The sequence below is a fragment of the Erythrolamprus reginae genome (assembly GCF_031021105.1).
Source record: "Erythrolamprus reginae isolate rEryReg1 chromosome 13 unlocalized genomic scaffold, rEryReg1.hap1 SUPER_13_unloc_4, whole genome shotgun sequence".
Lineage (NCBI taxonomy): Eukaryota > Metazoa > Chordata > Lepidosauria > Squamata > Dipsadidae > Erythrolamprus > Erythrolamprus reginae.
The window spans coordinates 374,021-399,247 of record NW_027248448.1 but is presented as its reverse complement, the minus strand read 5'-3'; the positions used below and the strand labels follow the sequence as shown (position 1 = coordinate 399,247).

At 41.0% G+C, this 25,227-nt stretch overlaps 1 pseudogene; it reads right to left on the bottom strand.

Annotated features, from left to right (window-relative positions):
- Nucleotides 1–23,305: 23,305 nt before the first annotated feature.
- The window catches only part of LOC139155171 (vomeronasal type-2 receptor 26-like), a 51,823-nt pseudogene continuing 49,901 nt past the window's right edge, over nt 23,306–25,227 (bottom strand).

Genomic DNA, 25,227 nt, shown 5'->3' with positions numbered 1-25,227 from the left:
ACAGAAGGAGGGGAAATGTATTTTCCAAAGCACCAGAAGGCCAAACAAGAAGCAATGGATGGAAACTGAAGAGAGAAGCCACCTAAAACTAAGGAAACATTTCGTGACAGTGAGAACTAACATAGGTGCAGAAATAATTTGGTCATACTTTCACATATAAAATTGCCATTTATGGAATACAACCTGCATATTGTTCAAAACAGTCATTAGTGTTATGGCTGATGTGGCTGATTATGGAATGGAATAGCGTATTAAGCTGGACATATGCAACCTGATGTATAAAATAAACACACCCATATTTATACTCTGGACTATAAACACTGAATGCACATAAATTGCTGAAAAATATGTTGTAGCCCAAAAGAAAGGCAGTAAAATCTCTCTCTTCTTCTTTTCTTTCTTTCTCTTTCTCATCTGTCTCTTCCTTCCTTCCTTCCCTCCAACTTTCCTTCCTTCATTCCTTCCCTCCCTTCCCTTCTCTTTCCTTTCCTTTCTTCCTTTCCTTTCCTTCCATTCCTTTCCTTTCCTTTCCTTCTCCTACTACAATAGGGTGTGTAAGAAGTTCAGAAATTGAGGGGACTGCCATACCCACACATCAAGTAGCTTATACCCTCCCTCTCGCTGCCCGGTTTTGTGTCTAGGAAGCCTTCCTACATCTCCCTGGGAGCCAAAAGGAGCACCGGGGGACAGTGTTCCCTCTAATTTTTTTTCGGCGTGGGCGGAAAAGTATAGTGTTTGAGTGGCAGTCCCTTTGGGACTGGGCGGCGTAGACTAGAAAGAAAGAAAGAAAGAAAGAAAGAAAGAAAGAAAGAAAGAAAGAAAGAAAGAAAGAAAGAAAGAAAGAAAGGCAGCCCCCCCCGGACATTCACGGCATGGCGCAGTGGTGGTAATGGCAAGGCTCGAGCCTGGCCCCCCCAGGACATTCAAGGCATAGCGCAGCACGGCGGCAGTAAGGCCCCCCCCCCGGACATTCACGGCGTGGCGGCAGTAATGGCAAGGCTCGAGCCTGCCCCCCAGGACATTCCAGGTGCAGCACAGCGCGGTGGTGGTAAGGGGCCACCACCCCTCCAGGACATTTGTGGTGCGGTGGCAGTAAGGGGACCCCAGTCCCCCCCAGCACTTCAGCAGCGCCCCTACTTACCTTAACCGGATCCGGGGAGCTCCCAAACTAAAGCCTCTTTGGCTGCCAGCCAAGGCTTTGCAGATTCTCTGAAAAGGGGGGTGCGTCCAAAAATTCCAGCACTGAGGAGAGAAGCAGTTTAATTGGCTTACCTCCCTCTGTGCGGGGATTTTGATTGGTGCACAGGGGTCTATTTCCCCCTGCGCTATTGCGCACGCGCGCGCAGCTTAGCGGGAATGGTGCCGGGGGACTTGGAAGCAAGGGTGGGTTGTGACTTAGCTTGCTACCAGTTTGCTTCCTCCTGCACAGTGTGGCAAGAAAAACCAACAAAGCCAAAAAAAATGTCAGCCACATATACAGTGCTGGAACTCAGCTTCTGCACATGCTCAGAAGGAAAAAAATAAAAAATAAAAACCCACCCAAAACAAAATGGTGATGCAAGTGCACTGCTGAAAACCTGGCTTCTGCACATGCTCAGGAGAAGAAGAAAAAATAAAAAATTCCCCCCAAAATGGAAAACTATTCGCCAAAAATTGGGGGGGAAATGGTGCCCCCTAAATATCGGTTCCACGTGGGGTGACATCATCAGCTGTGTCATCAGAAGGGCAGCTCAACCTGTGAAAGAAGTGCCGCTGGAGTAGATGCTCCCGGGAAGATAAGGCCAATGGTGAGGGGCGGGGCAAAAGGCGGGGCTTAATTTCACCACTTCGTGCATTGGTGGGCCATATCCAGGCCTTGGACTGTAGTTTGAGGATCCCTGTATTAGAACATAGGATAACAGAGTTGGAAGGGACCTTGGAGGTCTTCTAGTCCAACCCCCTGCCTAGGAAGGAAACCCTACACCACTTCAGACAAATGGTTATCCAACATCTTTAGTTTTTTAAAAACTTTTTTTAATTGAATTTTTCTTCAGACAAACAACACGAACAACATTTAACATTTAAAGGAGCTACATTTGCTCCACTAGTCATGGAAGTCTAGCTAATACAGAAAAAAAAAATCTAACTATAATCAAATCCATACAGAAAAATAATTGACAACATTCCACATCAAAATTTCCATTTTAGTATTATAGTTCAATCAATTCAAATATCAATATAACATTCTAGTTTTGTATTTTCGCTTTATTTAAAATCTACTTCATTGTATCTAATTTAACCATATATTAAAATATTTAAAATCAATTGCTTACTCCAAAAAAAACCCTTGTCCTTGTCTTTTCTTAATATAAAACTATCCTTAAAACTTCAATATATCTTTTATTTAATTTAAAATCTACTTCATTATATCTAATTTAACAATATAATAAAATATTTAAAATCAATTACTCTAAAAAAACTTATCCTTTAAATTTCTTAATATACATCTATCTTTAATACTTCAATATATCATTTATTTGATTTAATAAATTCAAATGTTTTGAAATTTGTTCATATATTATTTAAACACTTTTAAAATATTCCACCAATTGTACACTTTTTCCCAAATTTTATAAAACTCTGTTTCCGTTTGGTTGTTTAACCGTCTTGTCATCATGTCTAATTCTGCACATTCCATAATTTTAAAAATACTTCGTCTTTTGTTATTTCCTTGTCTTTCCATTTTTGCGCAAACGTAATTCTTGTCGCTACTAAAATATGAATTATTAAATAATATATTTCTTTTTTATATTTAGTATCACAGATGACTAATAGGAAGAATTCCTGAGTTTTTTTAATCTTCTTATTCGTTATTTCCTTCAACCATTTTTCTACATTATTCCAATAAGTCATGGCTTCAGGACAGGTCCACCATATATAAAAATATGTACCAATTTCTTTTTTACATTTCCAACAGACAGGGGAAATATTAGGAAACATTTTTGAGATCCTATATGGTGGAAGATGCTATCTATAAAACATCTTAATTTGATTTTTTTTAAAGGAAATTGATTTTGTTATTTTCCAGTTATATACCTTTTCTCAAGTTTCCAGATTTATTTTTAACCTATTTTTAACTTTTTCATCATATTCATTCTTTTGCATTTCTAATTCTAATTTTTTAAATTCATCTTCCAGCCTTTGATACTGTAATTTCTTATCTTTCTTCTTTTTTGCCATGTAGGAAATTGTTAACCCACGTATATATGCCTTTGTTGTGTCCCAGAGGTTTTGTGGGGTAGTATCATTATTCTTATTTATTTTTAAAAAGACATCCAATTCTTTCTCTATCCATTCCTTATATTTGGGGTCACGTAAAATGTTTCTATTCATTGACCAGTTGTTTACTTTTCTTTTACCTTTCCAGTATATGACTAAAGGGTTATGATCTGCCCAGCTATTGGTTTCAATCTCAATATCTCTGATCTTTTCCATCGTATGTGCTGGTGCCCAGGCCATATCAGTCCTAGACCAAGTTTTATGAGGATTAGAATAAAAAATGTATTGTTTGTTTTGTGGATGGCATTCACGCCATATATCTTTTAATAGCAATTCTGTATTCATTTTCCAAAACGTTGTAGGTAAGATCACCTTTTTTTTTCTTCTCCTTTCCCCCCCCCCTGTATAATCCATTTGACTATCTGAGATCGCATTAAAATCACCTATTATTATCATATTTTCTATTGCTAGTTCAATTATTTTGTCATGCAATTCTTTCTAAAATTGTTTTTGGTTGTCATTTGGTGCATAAATTGAAATAATTACAAGAGATTTAATTTCTTGCTCTAGTTGTACCATTAAAATTCTGCCTTCACTATCACTATATATTTGTTTTGATTCAATTATTTCATTGATATACATTGCTACCCCTCTTTTCTTTTGATTCGCCAAACTAGTATAAAGTTTTCCCAATTTAGGGTTGTTGAGAAGGCTTCTCTTTGATTTTTTAATATGGACTTCTTGTAGAATGTTTATTTGGGCTTTTTGTTTTCTAAGTTTAGCTAATATTTGCTTTCTTTTCCTAGGGTTATTCAAACCGTTAACGTTAACTGAAAATATTTTCAAATCTTGTGACATTTCTATTTATAATATTTTTTTATTTCTTTCGGTTCACGTAATCTACTGTCTAACACCAATTGTTGTTGTGCTTCTGGTTGTTTCTTTTTGACATCTTGCGTTTCTCCCCCATCCTTACTGGTTGCTCCCCGCACGTCTTCTTTATCCTTAAGTTCTATCTGTAGTTGGTCAATTTTACTCAGTCCACTTTGGGCGAAAAAAGCTCTTGCTTTGTCCACGCTCTCTATCTTGACTTTCATTGCTTGCTAAGTCAGGGTAAGCCATTTTGGTACCAACCATCGGAAGACTATATTCTTTTTGATTAAGACACTTGTAAGAAAATAATACTCTCTTCTACTTTCTCTTACCCTCTTTGGGACTTGTTTCAAAATTGTGATATCTTTCCCTTTGTATTTCCATGTCTGATTTTTCGCCTGTTTTAAGATGTCGTCTTTGATTACTCTTCTTGCAAACTTAATGTGGACTTCTCTTGGTAAGTTGTGTCATCTTGCATAGCCCGTTTGGACTCTGTAAATTTCGTCTATCTCTCTGATAAGTTCTTGTGGGTCTGCTTGCAGTATTTCTCCTATTAACTCTGCCATCTTTGCGGATAAATCTTCATCTTTTTCTTCCTCAATATTTTGAAATCTCAAACCATGAGATGCTGATTGAAGTTCCAGGTTGGTTATCGCTTCATCAAAGCCTCTACTTTGTATTCTTCATATTCCTCCACCTTTTGTCCTATATCTTGAACTCTTTCTTCTGTTGCTTTTATTCTTTTTTCATTTTCTTGTAAATTCTGTTGTATTACTTTCATGTTTCCATCTATCTCATTCATGCTCCCTTTAACTTCACTCATTTCATTTTAAGTTCGCCGATTTCCTTCTTAAGTTCAGTTTTTAAAGTACCCATTTCATTTTTCATCTCTTGTTTCATTTCTTCAAAGTATTTTTTTACTTCTTTATTTGTGTCTAGTTGGACTTTAGTTTAGACTACCTTTTAAAACAGCCGGGGGACTTCTCGGCATTCTCCCGAACCCGAACTTTTTGGGTTCGGGTTCGGGAGGCCGCCAAGAAGTGCCACCGCCTGTCTGTCACCTTCGGAAACAGCCGGGGGGCTTCTTGGCATTCTCCCGAATGCCAAACCCAGAAGTTCAGGTTTGGGTTCCGGAGGCCGCCGAGAAGTGCCCGGCTGTTTCAGAAGGTTACAGCCAGGCAGCGCCATTTTTGCAATCGGCGGCGGCGTTTTCAGCGATTTGGAGGCTGGAAAGGAGGTGGGGAGTCCCAATAGGGAATTCCATGGGTGGAGCTTTGAGGTCACAAAGACGTCTCACCGGTCCAACCGCTGATCGCAAAAATGGCGCTCCCAGATGAGCGCCATGTTGGCAGTTTGTAAGGCGAAAAAAGTTCGTAAAAAGAGGCAAAATTTGTTTGAACCCCGGGTTCGTATCTTGAAGTGTTCGCATCACGAGGTACCACTGTACTTACATTTTAATTAATATACATTGATCTAGGATTTATAATTTTTTTAAAATTTTCAAATATTTTGACTGACAATTTTAATAAACAATTGAAATGAATTTTTAATTTGACAAACTCGGAAGAAATCCTGATAGATGTTTTAATCCTTTCTAATGAACTATCAAATTAAAATCCTTTTTTCTGACTTTTTATTTATTTTTCCTTTTTTGAAATTGGACTATATTAGACAATTATAACTATTCATAATTAAGAAAATAAGAAGAATAGATTTGTATTAATTTGGAGATATGCATTGAAGGACTATTTTTCCTGATGACAAGAGCGTAAGGATCAAGTTTAAAAAGATGGACTAGAATTGTTTTGCTTCAGTTTTTCCGGATTTTATATCTTTTGAATTTTATATCAGCAACATAATTATTATATAGATATTTTTTTTTAACATTTCTCTGTGGATTGTGGATTTTGGACTTATTTTTGGACTTATTTTCTTTATTTTCTGCTTGACAAAAGACTGAGAATCAAGACAGAGTATCCTGGAAGAAATTTAAAATCTGGTTTTCTCTTTTTTTTTCCCTTTTATTTTTCTTTTCATATTTTTAAAGCTATTGGAACGTATTTTTTTAAAAAAAATATTCGTATTTTTGATATTAGTATTTTTCTTTTTATAATTTTTAAATCCTTAAATTTTTAAATTCGTTCTTTCTCACATTTCTATATTCTTATACTCTTATATTTTTTTAATACTTACTTGGGTTGTTTTTTTCTGGATTTTTTAAAAGTTAAATTTCACACTTAAAATGTGCTAGAACTCTATTCTCCCCTTCCCTTATTTGGTATATTCCCCTAAACTAATAATAGTAAAGCGTTTATTGTATAGCCAAGTGAATATTTTTTTCTCTTCTTTCTCTCTCCCTTTCGTATTATCCTTTCTTCTTTATTATTTTTCGCTTTTTCTCTTCCAAATTCTGCCAGTGTTATTCTTTCTAACCTTTTCTATCCTCTATTCTTTAAATATATAGTAAGCATTTGGTTCATTCTTTTTCTTTGTTTTTCTATTTCTTCATTAAATATTTTTATAATATTATTAAAATTGAATCTTAAGGATTGTTAAATTTCTCTTTCTAAACAGTTTATAACTATTATTTTAATTATAAAGTAAAAGAAACTTTACTAAGATATTGTACAATAAAGAGCAAACTTTTGAGATATGAAAGGTTCCTACAGGGCACAAAGTGTGACTTCTGTTACAACAACAACTATCCAACATCTTTAGAATGGCCAATATGGGACTATAAGATACACCTGTGCATAAGACACACCAAGATTTCAAAGATCACTTTGCAGATCTTCAAAATCTTCTACACATCTGTTTTCCATGGAGCTGGTGTTAGGGAGGCATTCAGTTTATAAGATGCATCAACATTTCCATCCTCTTTTTAAGGGGACAGGAAGTGTGTCTTATACTCCAAAAATATGGTATTTAGGAAGTGTAATGATGTCTGAGAATGACTTTAGGGATCAGGAGAAGAGAGGCTGTTTAATGGGAGAGAATGAAACTCAGAAAGGATCTTCACTAACATTTCAGGCTGAAAAAATAGTTGGTGGCATATTTGTTTTATCAGATTTGCAACATTTGGTTAATGTTGCATTACAATCAGGTAGAATTAGCCCACCTGGAGGTGTTTTCCATCAGGATGACAAGGGAGATGATTAGCCTGACACCTTTCTTCTTGATAAACCCCCATGCTTTCTGGGAATCTGTGGCGGCCCCAACCCTCTGGAAGCAGCTCCCCCCAGAGATTAGGATTGCCCCCACCCTCCTTGCCTTTCGTAAACTCCTTAAAACCCACCTCTGCCGTCAGGCATGGGGGAACTGAGATATCTCCCCTTGCCTATGCAGTTTTATGTATGGTATGTTGTATGTATGATTTTTAAACAATGGGGTTTTTTAGACTTTTAATGTTAGATTTATTATTATAGACTTTTAATACTGTATTAGATTTCTCATTGTATACTGTTTTTATCACTATTGTGAGCCGCCCTGAGTCTGTGGAGAGGGGCGGCATACAAATCTAATAAATCATCATCATCATCATCATCATCATCATCTACCCGTGGTTTTCAAAGAGTTCATGAATCATCTTTTTTCTCTCTGTTCAGTTTATTTCTCATCTGCTCTAGAATGTTCCCTACAATTGACCAATTGTGTCAATTATATTTTCTCTATATTTTGTCAGTATATGATTGACACATTTTTCTGAATTTTTTCCATTCACTTTTGAAGATAGTGGCAGTATTATTTAACCATATTTGGAGATTAGACAATTGTAGAAGAAAGACTGAATATGGGATAAGAAACAATGTTTTCTGTATTTCAAATTCCTGGATGTTCCCTTTCTAGTTTCATCCCTTTCTGGAGAAGAATGAATATTGGAATAGTTCAGAATATAATCTGTACTTGGACCAAAATGGAGAGATAAAAGCAGATCTGGGTATTGGCTACTACTTGGTTCTCCCCAAGGAGGATCCCAGGAGAAAGAATCTGGCGTATTTTGAAAGGCAGAGATTTTCTATCAACCAAGATGCTCTTTCAAGGCTAAAGTTGCTTAATAAGGTGGGAGAAATTTTGCTGTCTTTTCTCTGAGATCCCATTTCAGGTGAGGAAAGCCTAGAGCAGCGGTCCCCAAACTACGGCCCGCGGGATGCATGCGGCCATTTATCCAGCCTGTGGAGGGATGAGAGTGGAAGGAGGGAGGAATAAGATGGAAGAGACCGAGGCCACAACAAACGCACACAGAGAAAGAGAAAAAAAAGAGGGAAGGGGGTCAGTCGTGGTGTTGGTGCGCTCAGGGCCACCCCTCCTCCCCCTCCCCTGCTCTCCTTCACCCATATGCAACACGCAACCACAACACCACACCAACAATATCTCACCTACCCCTTCATCTTAAGAATACGGGATTCCCAGATCGACACACATGCACACAACCAGGAGGGGGGAGGCTTGTATCTCTCTCCCTCCTGGGAGGGGGCCCAAAATGCCCACCCCCACCAGCCCCCTGTAGGGAACCCCCAGCAATTATTATTATTATTTATTAGATTTGTATGCCGCCCATCTCCATAGACTCGGGCCAGCAATGCTGCCAGAGCTTCTTTCCTGTAGTGAAATCCTGGGTTGGAGGGAGAGGAGAGAAAGACCACCCACCCTTTGCATGGCAACGCTGGGGAGGCCCCTTATAAAGGCGGGGTCCCTTCCTGGGGCTCCCGAAGAGCATCCAAACTTTCCTGGCACCAAGTGGGAAAGAAGCCTCAAAGGGAAGAAATTCCTGTGCTGGCTGCAATTGTGGCTCGGAGGAGATAGGAAGCCCCCACCCCTCCTTGAAAGACCCCCTTCTCTCCCTTCCACAGTTGCCTGCTTGAAAGACCCCCTTCTCTCCCTTCCACAGTTGCCTGCTCTCTGGTGGGACACCCTTCCCGGGGATGCTCCTCCTGCCCCTCACTCCCAGCCAGACCCCACTGCAACCTATTGACTAAGGGGATGCGGTGTTTCGGTGCAAAGGGTGGGGGGAGGAGACGGATGCGGAGGAAGCCTCCCCTCCCCCCTTCGTGCCTTTTCGGCTGGGGAGAGAGAGAAGCGGAGACGGGCAAAAGTTCCCCTCGGAAGCTAACGAGCTGCCAGGGCTGCGCCGCCTGCGGAGGGAGCCCCCTTGTGGTCAGCCACAGCCACAGCAGCCCCCGTACAAGCCGGAGGCAAGAGAGACTTGCCTTTGCCCTTTTGTGCAGAGAGGGAAAGCGAACGGCTCTGCTGTGTCGAGAAAGGGAGGGAGGGAGGAAGAGAGAGAGAAAGAGAGGGGGAAGAAAGAGGGAGAGAGAAAGAGAGGGAGAGGAAAAGAGAGAGAAAGTGAGGGGGGAAGATAGAGGTAGAGAGAAAGGAAGGGATGGGAAGGAAGAAAGGAAGGGAGAGAGAGAGAGAGAGAGAAATGACTCTTGATTTAAGCATATGGTAAAAAGCACCCAAATAATAACAGAGAAAAAAAACCCCAGCCCTCACCTGGTTTTGGAAATGGTTCAAGAGTTCACACACACACACACACACACACACACAAGGGGGGAAAGAGGGATGGAAAAAGAGAGGAGAAGTGAGAGGGGAATGGAATGAGAGAAAAAGGGAGGAAGAGGGAGAAATGAGAAACAAATGAGAGATAAAAGGGGGAGAGACAGGAGAGATACCCAGAAATGAGAACAGTTGTAGAAATGTGAGGAGGGATGATTGATTATTAAATATGGATTGACTAGGGAATATTGGTAAAAGATATATTTAGGTGTTATTATTAGGATGCATTAATTTGTAAAATTGGATTAGAATTTTAGAACTATATAGAATTACATAGGTAAAATTAATGGAAGATGCATATGATAAACAAGGGGTTTATGATATGTACTGTATGATTTTATGAGTTTGCATTATGAAATTAAAATATACTTGGAAATGTAGAAGATTGATGAAAGTTAATAATAATAAATGCCTGAAAATTAATTGAGCTTGGAAATATTGAACGAGATTATAGAAAAGTATAATTTATGCAAATACATTAATTGATGCATTATTTTTCTATTGGTATTTTACTTTTTCATAGGGTTTTTTTATAGTCCGGCCCTCCAACAGTCTGAGGGACAGGGAACTAGCCCCGTGTGTAAAACATTTGGGGACCCCTGGCCTAGAGTGTCCAGGGTGGTTGGCCTTCCATGCCAGTTGGTGTCATCTAATGGAAATTCTTAAACAGACAGGACCTAAGTGAAGTAGCTTTGCCATGTTTTATGGAAATCTTTCAAGATCTTACTGGTCAGAAGTTTCTTTCTTCATCATAGTTTTATTCTATATTTTAAAAAAACTGACTAAAATTAAAATTTCCTAAACATTTTACAGTAAACTTTATTCTGAGTATTAATATGAATATATCATCATAGTTAAATCTTCTTTCTGCAATTCTATCTTTATTAAATAAAAAGTACTTTATTGTAATGTTAAATTCCAAAAGCAAACAGGAGGAATAAAATGAAGAATCTACCAGTGTTTTTTTATCTCCTGTATCTGTTCAGAAGAAGTCAGAGATTTTATATTTACCTCACTGAAGACCAGAGGCTACTTGTCTCCATCCATTTTTACGTCCGTTTTCCATGGATGGAGAGTCCTTACATATTTCCTAACACATTCTCTTTTTTCTGCTCAGTCCCTGCCTGAGTCCAAATGTGTGGAAAGTTGTCATCCTGGATTTGTCAAGAGGGCTCGAGAAGGAGAGCCAGGTTGCTGCTACAACTGCGTTCCTTGTCCGGAGGGGACCTTCTCCACTCAGGAAGGTGGGTGACACTGAGGAAAATGGGAGGCTTGGTGGAACTGGATCCATCCAGAACATTGTCATGAAAGTGAAAGTTAAAAGGCAGATTGGAAGAAAGCTGTTTTTTTAACCTGCACAATTTCTTATCTAAAAGGAAGTAAATCAGAAAGACATTGAAGGAGGGTATGAGAAGAGATAGGAGGAGAGGGTGGCAGACTGAGCAAGCTTTACTAACAGCAGAGGAAATATCTGTTCGGCTTTTTAGTTTGGAGAAGTGCTGCTAAGTTTACCTTTCTAGAAACATCTGAGATCTTTGAAACTTGATGAATTCTTTCATCTCCACCTTCTGAAAGACCTGGCAATTCATTGTATATTGGCCTCCCCTTGAGGATCACTGAGAAGGTCCATCATGTGGTGTTGTGGATAGTTTTGGGGGGAACTCATTACACAAATACTCTACCAGTCATATCGCTCAATCAATCAATCAATCAATCAATCAATCAATCAATCAATCAATCAAAATAGAGCTGGAAGGAACCTTGGAGGTCTTCTAGTCCAGCCCCCTGCTCAAACAGGAGAACCTATACAAGTGATGGCAAAACTTTTTGGCACCAAATGCTCAAACTAGAACATGGAGATACACATGCTGGAGCATCAAAAACTAAAAGATCAGCTGTCCAGTGTGCATATGCCTGTTTTGGCCATTTTCCAGGCCATTTTCTGGCTGGTTTTCAGGTCATTTTTGGTCCAAAAAATGGTGTGAAAACTGTCTTTCCTTTGGCTGTTTCCTGGACAATTTCTCAGGCTGTTTCCCAGTGCTCCAGTGCCTGGAAACACTGACACGTGCACTGAAAATCAGAAGATCAGCTGGCAATGGCACATGTGCCCACAGTGAGGGCTCTGCCTGCCACCTTTGCCACCCGTGCCATAGTTTGCCATCATGGACCTATACCATCAGATAATTGACTGTCCAGTCTCTTCTTAAAAACCTCCAACATTGAAGAACCCAAAACCTCTGGAGGCCAGCTGTTCCACTGGTTGATTGTTCTCACTGTAAGGAAGTTTTTCCTGAATTGCATATCACTTCCAGATGTTATAGGATCCTCTAGGCATCCTCCAAGTCCCTTATATTAACTGCCATGGGGCAGGACTAATGATATTTGCCTAAAAAGATGATATGATTCATTATTAACCTCTATTAATGTAAGCTACTATGAAGATTCTACACATTACACAGAGAATAATTAACATCCTATGACTCCCCTCAACTTCATATACCTAGCTACATTTTAAAAAATACCCTTCTTAGCTATTTTTAATGAAATAGTTCAGAAATAGTTTTGGGAAAATGTTCCTGGAATTAGGTGTTGTCCAAAAAAGATATTTCTTGTAATGTAAAAAATATATAAAAGAAATATTGCTTTTTACTTTTTAGATACTGAAAAATGCACCAAGTGTCCAGATGATAAATATCCTAATGACCGCAGAGTCCAATGTATCCCCAAAGTTATAACCTTCCTGTCTTATGAAGAATTTCTGGGCAACATTCTGGTCTCTTTTGCCCTACTGTTGTTCTTAATCACAGACCTTGTTTTAATCATCTTCATTATATACCGAGAAACCCCCATTGTCAAAGCCAACAACCGGGACCTCTCCTACATCCTCCTGGTCTCCCTCCTGCTTTGCTTCTTGTCTTCTTCTCTCTTCATTGGTCAACCAAGGAAAGCCACCTGCCTTCTCCGACAGACAGTTTTCAGCATCATCTTCTCAGTTGCTGTTTCTTCTCTCTTGGCCAAAACCATCATGGTGGTGCTGGCCTTCCTGGCTACAAAACCAGGAAACCGAGTGAAGAGATGGTTGGGGAAGAGCTTGGCCAACTCCATCATCCTCTCTTCTTCTGCTGTCCAAATTGTCATCTGCTCCATCTGGCTGGGACTTTCTCCCCCGTTCCCTGACTCTGACTTCCACTCCCAGCATGGAGAGATCATCTTGCAATGCAACGAAGGGGTTGTTGTCATGTTCTATGTCACCCTCAGCTACATGGGCTTCCTGGCTGCCATCTGCTTCACGGTGGCTTTCCTAGCAAGGAATCTGCCTGGGGCCTTCAATGAAGCCAAGCTGATCACCTTCAGCATGCTGGTCTTCTGCAGTGTCTGGGTGACTTTTGTGCCCACCTACCTGAGCACCAAAGGGAAATACATGGTGGCAGTTCAGGTCTTCTCCATCCTGGCCTCCAGTGCTGGTCTGTTAGGTTGCATCTTCATCCCCAAATGCTACATTATCCTTCTGAGGCCAGACCTGAACACGAAGGAGCATCTCACAGCCAGAACAAATATAAAAACATGATATATAACACCACTGTGATACTGGAAAAAATGCTAATGTGACTTTTATTTGATTTCCATTAGATAGTATGGGAATTCTTGCAGCTCTGCCCCTTTTCAATAAATCTTGTTTAAGAGATCTGTGTAAAATTCAAAGGAATTCAGCTGTTCAACAACATTACAGAATGTGAAAGCTTATAGAAAATAATGTGGGCACTAATGACAGCAGCTAAAAGTGTTTGTGAGAAAGAATGAGTAGGAAAAACTTTGGGAACCAAGTATCAGCCTGGTTGCCTGATCCTCTCTGTGAGAATGCCAGAATCATGTGAAATGCCCTGTTTGATCAGTTGTCAGCTTGGAAGGGAAATCTTGATCACTCTTATATAATTATTTCTTTTAAAAAGTTTTTTTTATTTTTATATAATTCTTTCATGATTTCCTGATAAAACCTCCTTTGCAGAAAGTGTTCAGCAGAAAAGCTGTTTGTGATTTCAGTTTGTGATTATTATTGTTTCTGTACTTCGCACCAAAATAAAATAAGTTAATTTAAAAAATAAAGTTTGTAATGAAATTTCCACTGTGTTTTTTTCCCCTTTCAATCAGAGAAATAAAATAGCAGTTTACAGGCCCTTTAATTTTCCACTCTACAATTTCTGCCTAAGGCATTTTCTCTGCTCCTCTTCCAAGATTGTGCTGTCTGTGAAGGGCTGGAGAAGATTTCCAGAGAAAAAGGACCTTGATACTCTTCCCAGGAGGAGGTTGAAGGGACCCTCCCTAAAGGCAGCTCACAAAAGTTCAATGTTGCGTAATATTCATCCAGGTCCAAGAAGGGAGTGAATAAGGGTGGGAACCAGTGGTGGGATTCAAGTAATTTAACAATCTATTCTCTGTCCTAATGATTTCTTCTAGTAACCAGTTTGTCAAACTGCTCAGAAAGTTAACAACCGGTTCTCCTGAAGTGGTGCAAACTGGCTGAATCTCACCACTGGTGGGAACATATAGATTTCTGGAAGAGGCTCCCATGGAAACTGTCCTGCTCTCCAACCACACAGATTGCTGATCAGTTGGGAATCAATGTTTAGGTCTCAAATTGGCTCCTAATAGCGAATGGAATCCATTTGCAACTTCCATTTTAAGGAGATAAGAAAAGCGCTGATGGATGAGATGAAGGTTAGTCCAAGATGCACAGTGAACACACAAATACCTTTGGTTCTCCCACAAGCAGCAGCTGGAGACTTATGTCTTTGCCCAACATGGAACAGGCATTTTCCCTCGATTTCACTTTCCTCCATCTCACCACACAGGATCGAACACTCAGTCATCTTACATTCTAGGTCTAGGAATCCCCAATTCTGGTATCCCATGCTAATCTGATTTTTTTTGTAAGTTTCATACTCCCAATCAAAAAGCACTAAGGCGGGACTAGAACTCAGGAATCTGCTGATGATTGGCCCAAAGTCATCCAAGACATTTATATGCTAAGGGAGAATTAGAACGGTGAGCCAGAAGATTTTCATGCCTAAATTAGACATTGAAGCACCCCAAAGCGGTCAAGGTGGGTGAGGATGAACAAAAGGGGAATGAAGAGGATTGTTAAATTAGGTAGATCGAGTAATAAAATTATTTTTTATGGTGGGGGAGATGCTTTAGCTTGAAGAGTTTTGTTGGGTCGCGTTAATTGCGCTCTCGCCTGAATTTGCTTTCAAGAACATCTGAGCTTCCTTTAATAATAATAATAATAATAATAATAATAATAATAATAATAATTTATTAGATTTGTATGCTGCCCCTCTCCGAGGACTCAGGGAGGCTCCCAACAATAAAACATCATATACAAATCCAATGTTAAAACAGTCTTTAAAAAAACCCTATTAAAAACAGTCATACAGCCCAAACACACCATCCATAAAATCAAAGGCAGCTAAGGATATATCAATTCCTCCGTGCCTGGCGACATAGATGAGTTTTCAAAAGTTTGCGAAAGGCAAGGAGGGTAGGGGCAGCCCTAATATCCGGGGGGAGCTGATTCCAGAGGCCTGGGGCCGCCACAGAGAAGGCTCTTCCCCTGGATCCCGCCAGACAGCATTGTTTCGTCGACAGGACCTGGACCTTTTTTCTGCCACCCCCTTCCCCCCTTTCTCATTTCTTTACTACCTTTATTTTCTATTTTATGCGATGATAATAATAAAAAATAATAAAAGTAAAAAAAATAATAGAAGTGGTTTTAGGACGATTTCTTGTTCCACAACTAGAATATGCAAAATTTCGCAGGGGAAAAACAGGCAAAATTTCTTCCCGACCCACAAAGGGAATGGGGGGCGTTTCCTTCCTATCTTGGGTTGAGGGGCGGAGAATCTGAAGGAGCCGGTTCCTTTAGATGTTCTGGACAAGAGAGACGCATGTTTCCATTATGGAAGTTGGGTTTGTCTCTCATAAAGCGAAGCTGCGCCTTTCCCAAGAGAGCCTTACGGAGGGAAGGGGGAGGATCCGGCTGTCTAGGAGGGATCCCTGCAGATCCTCTCCGACTCTTTCTGATTGAGCTTCCCTTGGATTGGGGGGGTGTCTGTGACCTCCAAGTCCTCGCTGGCTGAGGGGCTTCCCCTCCCCCCCTTGTCATCCAGTGCTGTAACTTTTCCTTTGGCAGAATCTTCATCTGGGAAATGAAACAGGTGTTTGTGTATTGTGTATTTGTGTTTAGTGTATTTGTGTGTGTGTGTGCGTGTGTCCAGCCAGTCGCTTCCAGCTGTCCACAGAGGTCTGGTGTCCTCACCCACCTTGATCGATTTGGGGTGCTTTTCTTCTGTCCTTGGTAGTTATCACCTACCTTCATCCTCTCTTTCTTTCTCTCCCTTTCCCACTCTCCCTCTCCATCTCTCTCTCTCACTCACAAACACACACACTCACAATTAGTAGCCTGTGGGGGGATATTAAAGGAACAAAATAGTAATAGTAATAATAATAAATGAAAGAGTGTGGGGGTTTTTTAAAACAAAAAGTCCTTTTTTCACTAAACATACACAAATATACTGTACATACATACAGTATACCATATCATCAAAACACCCATAGTGATATATTTCTATCCCAAATATCATAATATAACCTCCTGAATTGCTGCTTTTATACTTCCCTCCTATATTTCTGCTTTCTTCCTATATTTCACACTACTCCCCTCCCTCTATCTCCCTCTGCCGTCTTCCTCCCTCTTTCTCTCTCCTACTTTCCACATCCTCCTCTCTTCTTCCTATCTACTTTCACTTCTTCCCTCTTATCCTTCCCCAAGTCCATTCGATGGTTAGCAGACTAATTCAAAACCCCTAAATTCATTCCAACTTTGGAGCTATTTCTTAACCGTGTACCTTTCCCTTTGGTAGGGAAGGTTTTGTAGGGAAGGTTTGCCTATTTGCCGATGACTCTAAAGTGTGCAATAGGGTTGATATTCCTGGAGGGGTCTGTAATATGGTAAATGATTTAGCTTTACTAGATAAATGGTCAAAGCAATGGAAACTGCAGTTTAATGTTTCCAAATGTAAAATAATACACTTGGGGAAAAGGAATCCTCAATCTGAGTATTGTATTGGCAGTTCTGTGTTAGCAAAAACTTCAGAAGAGAAGGATTTAGAGGTAGTGATTTCTGACAGTCTCAAAATGGGTGAGCAGTGTGGTTGGGCAGTAGGAAAAGCAAGTAGGATGCGTGGCTGCATAGTTAGAGGTATAACAAGCAGGAAGAGGGAGATTGTAATTCCCTTATATAGAGCGCTGGTGAGACCACATTTGGAATACTGTGTTCAGTTCTGGAGACCTCACCTACAAAAAGATATTGACAAAATTGAACGGGTCCAAAGACGGGCTACAAGAATGGTGGAAGGTCTTAAGCATCAAACGTATCAGCAAAGACTTAATGAACTCAATCTGTATAGTCTGGAGGACAGAAGGAAAAGGGGGAACATGATCGAAACATTTAAATATGTTAAAGGGTTAAATAAGGTTCAGGAGGGAAGTGTTTTTAATAGGAAAGTGAAAACAAGGACAAGGGGACACAATCTGAAGTTAGTTGGGGGAAAGATCAAAAGCAACGTGAGGAAATATTATTTCACTGAAAGAGCAGTAGATCCTTGGAACAAACTTCCAGCAGACGTGGTTGGTAAAGGCACAGTAACTGAATTTAAACATGCCTGGGATAAACATATATCCATCCTAAGATAAAACACAGGAAATAGTTTAAGGGCAGACTAGATGGACAATGAGGTCTTTTTCTGCCGTCAGTCTTCTATGTTTCTATCTATAAATACATTCTACAGACCTCCTTGCAGCCCCTTGGCTGGGAGGAAGGGGGTGTCTCGGTGCAAATGGTGAGGGAGGGGATGGACTCCGGGGAAGCCTTCCCTCCAATCCCCCCTCCGTGCCTTCTCAGCGGGAAAAGATGGAGGCGCATGCTCATTTCCCATTTGAGGCTAACGACTTGCCAGGGCAGCACCGCCTGCGGAGGGAGCCCCCTGGTGGTCAGCCACGGCAGCCTCCCTTGCGAGCCGGAGGCAAGAGAGACGCGCCTTTGCCTCTTTGGCATCACAATCCAAGCGAGGCTGAGATCTGACGGGTGGAGGGAGTGGATGACGGGTCACTGATGGGCCCATTTCGGCTCAGTGATGGGCCCATTGCCAATTGACACCGGGCAGTTCACGGACAGAGACGGCATCACCTACGCCTGATGGAAGCGGAGCGCAAAGGTTAAGGCTAGAGAGGTGTGAAGTCCTAGAGCGGAAAGGAGTTCCGGCTTCCTCCCTTCCTTGCAAAAGGGCAGTCCAGGCCATCCACCATCTGTCCCTTGGTGACCCTCCCAGCCAATGAGAACAGGGCTGCCTTCTTCAGCTTCTGGCCAAGAGGCTGGTGGAGGTTCCCTGGGGGGTTTGCAAGTCCCGCCCACAGATCCCAGACAGGCGCTTCTCTCCTTCGCTGCCCCTCTCGCAAACTCCGACTCTGCGGCTGCGAAACTTCAGCCGGGGCAGGGGCCGCTCTGTGAGTGCACCTCCCATTCTATGGTGACGGTTCCCCCTTTCCCCCTGCTCCCTTCAGCTCCAATCTCCCCCACCCGAACGCTGGTTAGTCCTATACACATAACCAGTTGGGTTAATATATAACACAAACCAACAATGTAGGCTTCCATGTAATAGAATACTATTGCTTTAAGAACTAGTGTTACAGATTGCCATAAGAGGAGCTAGAAGTCTAACTCTCTCTCTCCCTCTCCTATTCTCTCCTATTCATTGCTATTTGTTGTTTGTCTTTGTGACTATGCTGTAGAACTGTGTGTTTAAATGATGGTTTGTGTATTTGTAAACTGAACAAGTTAGCTTGTAGTATTGTATATGTACTGTATTGAGAGTTACTGATTGATGTAATTGTGTATGACTAGCATTGTTCTTGACTTAAGATAGTTGCAAAAATAAATAATATTTTATACACTGAATGTAACTAAATTGTATGACTGAATCATTATTTATTTATTTATTTATTAATAAATAAATAAATAAATAAATAAATAAATAAATAAATAAACTGAGTCAGGCGGTAGGGAAAGCAAGTAGGATGCTTGGCTGCATAGCTAGAGGTATAACAAGCAGGAAGAGGGAGATTATGATCCCACTATATAGAATGCTGGTGAGACCACATTTGGAATACTGTGTTCAGTTCTGGAGACCTCACCTACAAAAAGATATTGACAAAATTGAACGGGTCCAAAGACGGGCTACAAGAATGGTGGAAGGTCTTAAGCATAAAACGTATCAGGAAAGACTTAATGAACTCAATCTGTAGAGTCTGGAGGACAGAAGGAAAAGGGGGGACATGATCGAAACATTTAAAGGGTTAAATAAGGTCCAGGAGGGAAGTGTTTTTAATGGGAAACTGAACACAAGAACAAGGGGACACAATCTGAAGTTAGTTGGGGGAAAGATCAAAAGCAACATGAGAAAATATTATTTTACTGAAAGAGTTGTAGATCCTTGGAACAAACTTCCAGCAGATGTGGTAGATAAATCCACAGTAACTGAATTTAAACATGCCTGGGATAAACATATATCCATCCTAAGATAAAATACAGAAAATAGTATAAGGGCAGACTAGATGGACCATGAGGTCTTTTTCTGTCGTCAGACTTCTATGTTTCTATGTTTCTAATTGTATGACTGAATCATTACCTCTGGGCTGTCAGCTGGATATCTGCTACTCCACGTTTCCTCTGTGTCCTTCTACCATGGACCAGTCAGAGGTCACTCTGCACACTCCTTAACAGCACTGACTGACCGGAGCCCCCACCAGCCTGCCCAGGAAGCCCCTCCATCTTGGGATGGCGATGGAGCCAGACTCTTCCTGGGGAGGGGAGCCTCGCAGGACCCTTGCCTGCCCTCCCTTCCTCCCGCAGGCCCCACTTACTCTTCCCAGGCGCCCAGCAGGGAGACACCGGGCAGCCCTGACAGTCACAGCTGAGCTGACTCGGCCATGGCCAGGGCTCCCTAACTGAAGCTGAGCTTGCCCTGCAGGGGGCCAGGTGGGGCCTCCATTTGGGGAAAAGGAATCCTCCATCTGAGTATTGTATTGGCAGTTCTGTGTTAGCAAAAACTTCAGAAGAGAAGGATTTAGGGGTAGTGATTTCTGACAGTCTCCAAATGGGTGAACATGGCGGTCAGGCGGTAGGGAAAGCAAGTAGAATGCTTGGCTGCATAGCTAGAGGTATAACAAGCAGGAAGAGGGAGATTGTGAGCCCACTATATAGAGCGCTGGTGAGACCACATTTGGAATACTGTGTTCAGTTCTGGAGACCTCACCTACAAAAAGATATTGACAAAATTGAACGGGTCCAAAGACGGGCTACAAGAATGGTGGAAGCATTCTATCAAGAAAGACTTCATGAACTCAATCTGTATAGTCTGGAGGACAGAAGGAAAAGTGGGGAACATATGGTTCAGGAGGAAAGTGTTTTTAATAGGAAAGTGAACACAAGAACAAGGGGGCACAATTTGAGGTTAGTTGGGGGAAAGATCAGAAGCCACATGAGAAAATATTTTACTGAAAGAGTAGTAGATGCTTGGAACAAACGTCCAGCAGACATGGTTGGTAAATCCACAGTAACTGAATGGGATAAACATATATCCATCCTAAGATAAAATACAGGAAATAGTAGAAGGGCAGACTAGATGGACCATGAGGTCTTTTTTTGCCGTCAATCTTCTATGTTTTTATGTTTATACACAGTGGCAGCAAAGGCCGCAGCAACACCTGCAGCACCTCAGCCATCCCCACCAAGCAGAAGCAACCGGTGACCAAACCTGAGCTGACAGCCAAACTTCTAGCTGGGCACAGCAGCAGAAACCACCAGCGAGCAAACCTTTCGGGTGGTGGTGGTGGGGAGAGCGCAGGTGAGACACAGCACCAGGACAAGGAATCTTTTGGCTACATGCAAGAAATCTTTCCCCCCTTTCAACCCAAGAGGCTGCGCAGATGCCATGAGTCTCATGAAGGCTCGTTTCTGGCAGAGCTTGGAAGAGAGAAAGATTCCTTGTGTCTCCTTTCTCCGCTGTCCCTTCCCTCCCCACCTGTCACTCCCTCTCACCGGCCAAGATTGGCAGGCTAGATTTGGGGAGCTGAATGCGCTGCCAGCAGCCAGAAAGAGAAGAACAGGAGACATGGGCAGCCCCTCCCCTCTCTCTCCTTCTCCTGAGTGGCAGAAGTGCGTCTGGCCCACTGAATCTGGCCTGCCAATCTCTGGACACACAGCTGCCACTCGGGAGAAGAAGAGAGAGAAGAGGTGCTGGTAGAGAGCCCCTTACTCACATTCTTTTTCTGGGTGGCAGCAACTCCTTCAGAAGTTATTCTCGACATTGGAGTTTCCCTGCTAAAACCGGCCGAGAGAGAGTAGTGTCAGAGAGAAGAAAGATGCTGGTAAGATACATGTTCTCTCCCTCCCCATCCCCTGTCTCACCTGCCACCCCCAAATGGTGCCCGAATATCTTACCAGCATATGACAGCTTCACTGCTTCTCTTTCTCGGCAGGTCTTTGCAGGGAAACTCCTTGAAATTAAAAAAAACATCATGAATGTCAGAAGTTGTTAATTTCTCTCACTCGTGAAAAGTTTTTCTTTCCATTTTCTTTTCTTCACATTTGAAGGAACTGCAAAGACCGGCCAAGAAACAGAAGCAGAGAGCTGCCAGACTCTGGTAAGATGTTCGAGCAGAATTTGAGGGTGGCAGATGGGGCAGGGGATGCGTGTAGGTAGTTGGGGAAGGGGGTAGTTGAGTTTGGATTTCATTACACACTTTATTTATTAAATTTACTTTATTTTTTTAAATTTTGGTGTGAAGTACACAAACAGAAAAATAATAATCTCAAACTGAAATTCCAAAAATCTTTTCTGCTGAACACTTTCTGCAAATGAGGTTTTATCGCAAAATCAAGAAAGAATTATATAAAAATAAAAAAATCTCTTTTAAAAAAGAAAGAATTATACAAGAGGGATCAAGATTTCCCTTCCAAGCTGAGAACCGATCAAACATGGCAATTCACATAATTCCGGCATTCTCACGGAGAGGATCAGGCAACAGAGCTGGTACTTGGTTCCAACAGCTTCCTCCTGGCCTCTTTTCCTACTCATTCACTCTCACAAATTTATCTATCTATCTATCTATCTATCTATCTATCTATCTATCTATCTATCTATCTGATGATTTGATTTGATTTGATTTGTATGCCGCCCCTCTCCGTAGACTCGGGGCGGCTCACAGCAATAATAAACAATATACAGTATAACAAATCTAATAATTTAAAAGAAACACTAAAATCCCCATTATTAAAAGCAAACATACACACAAGCATACCATACATAAACTGTATAAGCCCGGGGGAGATGCTTCAATCCCCCCATGCCTGATGGCAAAGGTGGGTTTTAAGGAGTTTATGAAAGGTGAGGAGGGTGGGGGCAGTTCTAATCTCTGGGGGGAGCTGGTTCCAGAGGGTCGGGGCCACCACAGAGAAGGCTCTTCCCCTGGGTCCCGCCAAATGGCATTGTTTAGTTGACGGGACCCAGACAAGGCCAACTCTGTGAGGCCTAATCAGTCGCTGGGATTCGTGCGGCAGAATGCGGTCTCGGAGATATTCTGGCCTGATGCCATGAAGGGTTTTATAGGTCATAACCAACACTTTGAACTGTGACCGGAAACGTTTAGCTGCTTTCAATAGGAAAGAATGGCCACATTATTTTCTTTTTTTAAAATAGTTTTTATTAATTTTTTCTTTGAAGAAAATAAAGAAGAAAACACAACAGCAGAATATATGTCACATATACATTATAGAACAGATCACACCCCATTTCTGTTACATCTTATGTTTCTTTTTCTTAATATTATACTAACCTATGCTTACATACAAGAACCAAGCTTAGATATTTTTGCTTCTATAAAGAGTAACAGTTCAAGAGATATAATTATTTCATTGGTCTATGTATATTTGTAATTCTATATTTGATTTTTATTTGTTTGTGTACACTGATACTTTGTATTGCCACATTTGGTTTTTTTTACCGACCTAATCATGCCATTTTTGCCATGTCTCTTTGGTTTCTTTATTTTTTCTTCCTTTAATTGCATTTGTCATTTGGTCCATTTTTGCGCATTTGTAAATTTTTTCCCTGATTAGATTTTCAGATGGGGTCTGTTCTTTTTTCCACTGTTGTGCAATTGAGATTCTTACTGCAGTGACTATATATGCGTTATGAGAGAAAGCGTTCTTTTTGGGTATTACTTTCATTTTGGGTATTATTTTCATGTACATTATTTTCTATAACCTTTCACATTCAGTAGCTGTTCCTGAACAGCTGAATTCCTCTGAATTTTACAGAGATCAGTTTAGCAAGATTTATTGAAAGGGGACGGAGCTGCAAGAATTCCCATCGTTCAACAATTTTCCTTTTTGAAACATATACTGTAGATATGGTTTTCTTTGACTCCTGCATACTATCTAAATGGAAATCAAATGAAAGTCACATTTACAATTTTTCCAATATCACAATGGTATTATATATCATGTTTTTACATTAGTTCTGGATGTGAGATGCTCCTTTGTGTTCAGGTCTGGCCTCAGAAGGATAATGTAGCACTTGGGGATGAAGATGCAACCTAGCAGACCAGCACTGGAGGCCAGGATGGAGAAGACCTGAACAGCCACCATGTATTTCCCTTTGGTGCTTAGGTAGGTGGGCACAAAAGTCACCCAGACACTGCAGAAGACCAGCATGCTGAAGGTAATCAGCTTGGCTTCGTTGAAGGCCCCAGGCAGATTTCTGGCCAGGAAAGCCACCGTGAAGCAGATGGCAGCCAGGAAGCCCATGTAGCTGAGGGTGACATAGAACATGATAACAGCCCCCTCGTTGCATTGCAGGATGATCTCTCCATGCTGGGAGTGGAGGTCGGAGTCAGGGAAGGGGGGAGAAACTCCCAGCCAGGTGGAGCAGATGACAATTTGGACAGCAGAAGAAGAGAGGATGATGGAGTTGGCCAAGCTCTTCCCCAACCATCTCTTCACTCGGTTTCCTGGTTTTGTGGCAAGGAAGGCTAGCACCACCATGATGGTTTTGGCCAAGAGAGAAGAAACGGCAACTGAGAAGATGATGCTAAAAACTGTCTGTCGGAGAAGGCAGGTGGCTTTCTTTGGTTGACCAATGAAGAGAGAAGAAGACAAGAAGCAAATCAGGAGGGAGACCAGGAGAATGTAGGAGAGGTCCCGGTTGTTGGCTTTGACAATGGGAGTTTCTAGGTATTTAATGAAGATGATTAAAACAAGACCTGTGCTTAGGAACAAAAGTAGGGCAAAAGAACACAGGATAATGCCAAGATCTTCTTCATAAGCCAGAAAGGTTATAACTTTGGGGATACATTGGACTCTCTGCTCATTAGGATATTTATCATCTGGACACTTGGTGCATTTTTTGGTATCTGAAAAATAAAAAGCAAAATTTCTTTAATATTTTGTTTTTTTATGTTGCAAGAAATACTGTTTTTGGACAACAACTAATTCTAGGAACATTTTCCAAGATATATTTCTAAACAATTCCATGAAAAAGAGCTAAGAAGGATATTTTTTAAAATGTAGCTAGGTATATGAAGTTGAGGGGAGTCCTAGGATGTTAATTTTCTGTGTGATGTGTAGAATTTTCATAGGAATCTACATTATAAGAGGTTAATAATGAATCATAACATCTTTTTAGGCAAATATCCTGAATCCTGCCCCATGGCAGTTAATATCTGGGACTTGGAGAATACCTATATTATCTTGTAACATCTGGAAGAAAAATGGAATTAAGGAGAAACTTCCTAACAGTGAGAACAATTAACCAGTGGAACAGCTGGCCTCCAGAGGTTTTTTTGTGTTCTTCAGTGTTGGAGGTTTTAAAGAAGAGACTGGACAGTCACTTATCTGAAATGGTATAGGTTCGTGATGGCACAACTCCACCACATATGGTAATATGATCTGAATTCTTTGTGGCACCTCCAACATTTAGGTGAATACTTTTTGTCTATTTTAGCTAATTTTGTGGGGGTTATATGCCACCTGAATTCATCAAGTTTCAAAGATCTCAGATGTTGCTGGAAAGGTAAACTTTGTCGGGATGGAGTGAATTTTAATGAGTCTCGGCAGGCAGGAATCAAAGTAAAAACAAACTTTATTTAGAAAGTAAAAAGAAATACATTGTGCCAGCAGCGGCACTTCTATAAAGCAGCCTAAATCATGGCTGAACAGAATGGAGAATACATTGGAATGTGCCTGCTTACGTAGGCAGGCGGATGTGACATGTAGGAAAGATATGAATTGTGGGAGTGATGTATGAGGGGGTGTGATCAGAGGGAAAACACACATTAACTCTTTAACTACTGAATGTCTTTGTTGGCTGGCAATTCTCAGCGTGACAAACTTAGCAGCACTTATTCAAACTAAAGAGTGAAGAG